This window comes from Cimex lectularius, unplaced genomic scaffold (genome assembly GCF_000648675.2).
Source record: "Cimex lectularius strain Harlan isolate CLEC.00 unplaced genomic scaffold, Clec_2.1 scaffold179, whole genome shotgun sequence".
In the NCBI taxonomy this organism is placed as follows: Eukaryota; Metazoa; Arthropoda; class Insecta; order Hemiptera; family Cimicidae; genus Cimex; species Cimex lectularius.
In genome coordinates this window covers 1,018,990-1,023,947 of record NW_019392757.1, presented here as the reverse complement: position 1 = coordinate 1,023,947, position 4,958 = coordinate 1,018,990, and the positions used below count along the sequence as shown (strand labels likewise).

The following is a 4,958-nucleotide window of genomic DNA, read 5'->3' as shown; positions in this document are numbered from 1 at the left end:
TGGGTCCGAGTTCCGCTTATGACATTAATTTTCTTCACAACCTGCCTTACATAAAAATTAAAGAATAATAAAGTCTGATAACTAATATAAATAATTATGATCATAAGCAAATGTCTATAGAAAATTTAACTTACGTTGTACTTCGATGTATGGAGACATATGCAAATTGTTCCTTGTTAAATAAAGACACTACTACTACTTTTGAATAATTCACTAATTTCGTGGTCCGCTTGACCAATTAATATATTACTTTGAAATTATTTGAAAAATGGCAAAAAGGAGGGAAAATTCAAAAGGTGGTGGTGAGATGGGAAGTTAGTGTCCGAGTGCAACGAGGTCACGATAGCTCAAGTGGTAGCGGCGTATCTAGCCGAAGATCGTGGGTTCGAATCCCGCTAGTGCCATTTAGTTTTTTATCTCAACTAAAAACAGTAATTTAAATAAAATGTTAATTATTTACCGTTAGTTTCTTGTTAGGGGTATTTTTTATAGAAAGCTCCTTCTATGTGTTTAGAAAGCATATATTCAAATGTCTGTTGAAAAACTTAATTTCATTGAAAAAAAATTGTTCAAAAATTACCTAAAACCCTCGAAAAATAAGCTATTAAATAAAACCAAAATTTGTCCCCCAAATATATATGTACGCTCCAGTACTACGTTTTCCTAACTTTTATTTTGTCTTCAGCCTTCAATGTGACCCATTGACAGAAATAATTGGTAGCCAGATGTTTTTATTTGCTTCCTGGCGTAGTAATTCAGATAGAAAGCAGTTTGGCTAAATATCTTTCAACAATGAAAGTTTCAACATGTAACGGGAAAATAAATGCTATGTGTAAAAATCGTTTTTCTCTACACTATAGCCATAAATGACCGTTCGATGTGCATACTTTTTTTTTGGGTCGCCTAGTAGATGTTCTAATGAAAAAGTAAAGGGTTGAAGATCTGCCGGGCGATAGACTAAAGAGGAATGTATCTATCGCAAAGTTTCACAGATCTAAAACTGTTTCACGAAATCTGATCGATGTCTATCCTTCTAAGTATTGTAGTACCTTCGTATTGTTGAAAAATAAACTTTAATTTAAAAAGAAGGCATTCCATTTTATGACGACCCCTGTATTTATACTTTTTTTAAACCGTGAATGTAAATTGTCCGATAGTATCTATTATGGGATTTCTATTGGAATCCGTGCTAATGACTCAAACGACGGCAGGCATACAAAATCTGTCAATCTTTATTCGAACAATTGTTCATTTTCAGCCCGAGAGTTCGCCCTATTTGAGTTTTGGTGTCAAGGAGCTCAGAAGAAAGCAATTCGACTTTTTTTCTCGACAGGATATATTTGAAAGCAAATGGAACGCGATTATTTCAGAACTCGAAGTCTGTAATCGGTGATCTACTTGTCCGAGACTTTGGCTTTCTCCCATTAGTGGCACGCAACGACGCTCTCCGATTTATTTTATTTTCAATAAACTTTGCAAAACACCTCAGTCAAATAAATAAATTAAAAAAAAACTTGTGTGCGTTGTTAAAAATATGTGCTGTACAAGGAGTAACTGAAACCACACAAATTAAAAATAACTACAACCCTCTAACTATACAACTAGTGACAGAGTAATAAGTTCAAAACATATAACAATAGAACCAAATAGAGAAACTGTAACTTTTCATATATATCAAATTTAAAAATTCAATGCATTAAATATTAAACATTAAAAATATGAATTCGTAGTGTCGAAAATTCTCTTGTTGTTAAGAAAATGTAGAAAAAATCTCTTAAATTAAACAAACCTATAATTAGAAGAGAAAATTTTATTCTTCAAGTTTGTTCGAGGTTTCGTATTTATCGCTAATTTAAAAAGGAGAAAAAAAACTTATTTCATACATTTACAGCGTTTTTATTGCCTATTTATTACTGATTAATTTTTAAGGAAAAACCCCTGCTTAGACTGCTAGAAAAAATGGGATGCGTATGATGTCACTATAAAAAAAATACCCTACGCTATTGGTTTTCCCTCTTCAGAAGTAAAAATTTTAATTCAGAAAATGCATGCACAAGATATCGTAGACTTAGATTTCCTTCTAAAAGGCAACGCAAAAGAAGAATTTATAAAAAGATAGATAACTGGTGAAGAAAAGTTGGTATTGACAAGAATTTTCAGAGAAGAAAATCTTGGGAAAATGCAGTGACCCACGGATAACTACTGGAAAATTCTGATTACTTCCCAAGAAGGTAATGAACATATGCATGGTGGATATGGAAAGATATGCTTTATTTTGATGAGCTTCTTTTGCACAACAAAATCGTTAATTATAGTGTATATTACAGACAGATGGAGGGGCTAAAGTCAGCAATTGGCTAAAAACGACCTCTGTCTAATCCAATTTCGTAATGTAATTTTCCACTAGAAACAACACTCTCCCTACATATTTTTGAAGATCCGCCAGAATTTGGTGGAGCTTGGCTTGCCATTGGCCCTTCAGAATTTCCCTTATTCCGGACCCTGAAAAATCTAATAGGAAAAACTATACCTCATTAATGAGGACTGCAGAAAACACACCGAGTTCAGTTCTTCATTGTAAAACCTGAGTAGTTTTGGAAAAACCTTTTTTTTTTCATTTACAACTGCCGAATTAACTACAACAAGTAAATACAACGGTCGTAAAGAAATGCAATTGAATTAGATTCTGTTGAGCGGAGAAGTCACTCAGTAGTAACACTTCGATAGAAGTAAGCCTTCACCTAACCTAAGTTTTCACTCAAGACACCGGGTCACACTTAAGATGAGATTAAGGGGCCATCGGCATTTCAGTCGGCGTTGTTGACTATCAGGATGTGTGGCTCAGGAAAGTTGGGTTACTAAGGGATTGGGATGACTAGTGAGTGAGGAGTGGAATTTGTTGTACTTCGATTTGATGGAGTATGAAACATTAGGAATGTTGAGGTCATGGTGAAGGGTACGCTTGGAAAAATAGAATCGAGCATTTAAAATATTACAGAGGGTTTTGGTCTAGACGATCATAAGTACAAAATTACATAGAAGATGGATCATGAATTAGGACAAAATTATATTGCTGATAAATTTCTTTACTTATTTTTTACAACTTTTGGTTATGTTTATAATACATTATGTGGTAGGAAGTATAGGCTTGTTGAACTTTTAACAGCCATATTTTTTAAACAAATTATTTGAAATTTTTTGCCCCCACCGTTTTTCATACGATAAAACCACTATCCAACTTGTTCTCAAAAACTCGGATTAAAAACAGCACTAAGGACCAATAATAACATACGGAAAAGCTAGTTATAAAGAAATTAAGAGATCGATTCAAAGAACGTCTTAAATCCTTCAGAGATAATGACAAGAAATTGATGATTAGAAATTAAATTTCTTTTAACTTTGTTTAACAACGTAAAGACTTATTTCCAGTCAATGATGAATATAGTAATAAGCTAGAAAAACGCGAGGAAACTTTATAGCATATCCTAAATTAAGTAAAATTTTTATTATGACAGCAGCTTAAGACTGTATATGATTAGTGATACATGATTGAGTACTATGCAGTAGTACTAGTGCACTATACTAGTTACTATACAGTTGTACATATGCTGTATACACATAGCAAAGTCCTTGAATAAAAGTCTGTTAAAAATGTATGCCTGAACTGTTTCAGCATTACATCAAGATAAAACTATTGGTTTGTCCTCCTTAAACATATATTTCTACTGTTGTGAATACTGACGTGCCTTTAATAGCCGATAGTTTTTCTATTTTTACTCTTATGGCAAAATTTAATCGTGTTTTTTATAAACAATGAGGCAAATGGAATGGAAGTAAGGTTGTATATCTATGATACTAGGTATACGGTAGCGACTGGGCACAGTTTAATTTCGAAGAATAAACAAACGGTCGGGTTGTTTTCACGATAATTAACGAATAAATTCCACTTGGGTTGTGACTGAGAATTTGCATATTTTAACCTTTCAAAAATACATCGGAACGGTTCATATTGGTAGGACATTTGTCTGTCCATTGAATTAGGCCTTTGTGTTAAAAGAAGTTCAACGAACCCACGGGACTGGCGAGGAATATGGCCATTTGAATATCGCCGTAGCAAGCCGATTCGGCAATTAGCATTTGGCATTATGCTAAGCGGTTTGAAAACTGTGTTAAAATGGTCTGCCGGCCAGTTCGTTGCACCCGAAAAGCTATGAGGAGCGCCGTTGAAGCAGCACATCGCCCGTTTTCCTTCCTGTGTCGAAAATTTTCCAGAAGGCCCGGCGAAAGCGTGCCATTGTCGTCGCGGGCTTTCTAGCAGTGTCGGCAGTGATGTTGGTTTTTTCTCTCTCCCTGCTGAGTCCTTACCATTGTTTTACAGTCATTAATCAATACCAGATCTAGATCGGGAAGAAATGCAGATTGGCATTCTTTCTTGTCCCGACAGCCTTTTTAAAGTCACTTTTCCAAACGTTCCAAATAATTAATTTAATGTTTACATACTTTGTTAATCCATTTCTCTCTACACAAAATAATGCTTGTTTTTCTTAACTAATAACTAACTGAACTAACTAACTAATCAACGAAAATAGAATTCATTTAAACTGTTATTCTTTGTGAACTGAGAAAATGTAGTTGTGCCTAACGTAACAGAAGAATTTTCCAGAAGAAAATTTTGCATGTCAACCTTGCGCATGGGTGATGCTAATCTTCTCCATATCATTCCCATTTTAATATACGTACCTCCAAACGTCTTAATATTGCAGCACTAAAACGAGGTATGGCCTGGAGTGAGAGAAATTGTTAGGAACTCAGCGGGAAGAGAGAAAAAAATAGACTGCAGGCATTGCTCAAAAGCGTCCGTCTGGAAGATTTTAACACAGAGAAGTGGTTTTTCTGAAGATTGGCCAGCTGTACGTCACCTTTCAAACGTTTATCGTATATATGTACAACTGTCAAAA

The 4,958-nt window shown here is 34.5% G+C and overlaps 1 non-coding gene across 1 annotated transcript; it reads right to left on the bottom strand.

Annotated features, from left to right (window-relative positions):
* Positions 1-4,648: 4,648 nt before the first annotated feature.
* On the bottom strand, positions 4,649-4,758 carry LOC112127053. Its single transcript, XR_002910367.1, has one exon. It is a non-coding gene; the product is annotated as a U6 spliceosomal RNA (small nuclear RNA).
* Positions 4,759-4,958: the final 200 nt, after the last annotated feature.